This window comes from Physeter macrocephalus, chromosome 21 (genome assembly GCF_002837175.3).
Source record: "Physeter macrocephalus isolate SW-GA chromosome 21, ASM283717v5, whole genome shotgun sequence".
Classification (NCBI taxonomy): domain Eukaryota; kingdom Metazoa; phylum Chordata; class Mammalia; order Artiodactyla; family Physeteridae; genus Physeter; species Physeter macrocephalus.
This window is the reverse complement of record NC_041234.1, coordinates 49,771,301-49,772,136: the sequence shown is the minus strand read 5'-3', so window position 1 is coordinate 49,772,136 and position 836 is coordinate 49,771,301. Positions and strand designations below refer to the sequence as shown.

Below are 836 nucleotides of genomic sequence, written 5' to 3'. Positions count from 1 at the left end.
CGGACCGGGGCACGAACCCGTGTCCCCTGCATCGGCAGGCGGACTCCCAACCACTGCGCCACCAGGGAAGCCCAGTAGTTATCTTTTGATGGTAGGATTTAAATTATGGGTAATTTTTTACTTGTTCTGTATTCTTTTTCTGTATTTTTCCAAATTTCTACCATGAACGTGTATTGCTTTTATAGTCAGAAAAAAAGAAATACATGTTGGGGCTTTTTAAGACAATAATCTTTTATCAGACCTTATGTCCCAGTTTTTGGTTTACAAAATCTGGTCACTGTACCTGCACACAGCTGGAAAAATAAGGGACTGGAGATGGACTATTTTACATGTTTGAGGTACTGATTCCTTTCTTAGGTACCTCTAGTAATTCTAGGGTGCTTCCATTTGTCTTGAAAAGCATGTCATGATGTAAAGCCTCTTCAATCTAGTAGAAGGGCTGAAAATCCAGATAGCTCCCTAGGACCACCTCCCTTTCCGAAACTGTCATTCACTCCAAGGCAACTGTCTCAGTCTTTTTTCTGGGTTTTCTCTCCTGCGCCATTGATCTATGTACCTATTCCTGTCTTGATTACTGTAGCAGCTATATAATAAATCAGGTAGAGTGATTCCCCTTTCTTTTTCAAAGTTGTTTTAGCTATACTAGTTTCTTTGCCTTTCCATATAACCTTTATTTTTTATTTTTTATTTATTTATTTATTTTTTTTTGCAGTACGCGGGCCTCTCACTGTTGCGGCCTCTCCCGTTGCGGAGCACAGGCTCCGGACGCACAGGCTCAGCGGCCCAGCCGCTCCGCGGCATGTGGGATCTTCCCGGACCGGGGCACGAACCCGTGT

The 836-nt window shown here is 43.3% G+C and overlaps 1 protein-coding gene across 5 annotated transcripts in view; it reads left to right on the top strand.

Annotated features, from left to right (window-relative positions):
* HDAC8 (histone deacetylase 8) overlaps positions 1 to 836 on the top strand; it is a 235,475-nt gene that overhangs the window by 215,866 nt on the left and 18,773 nt on the right. The window lies entirely within an intron of this gene.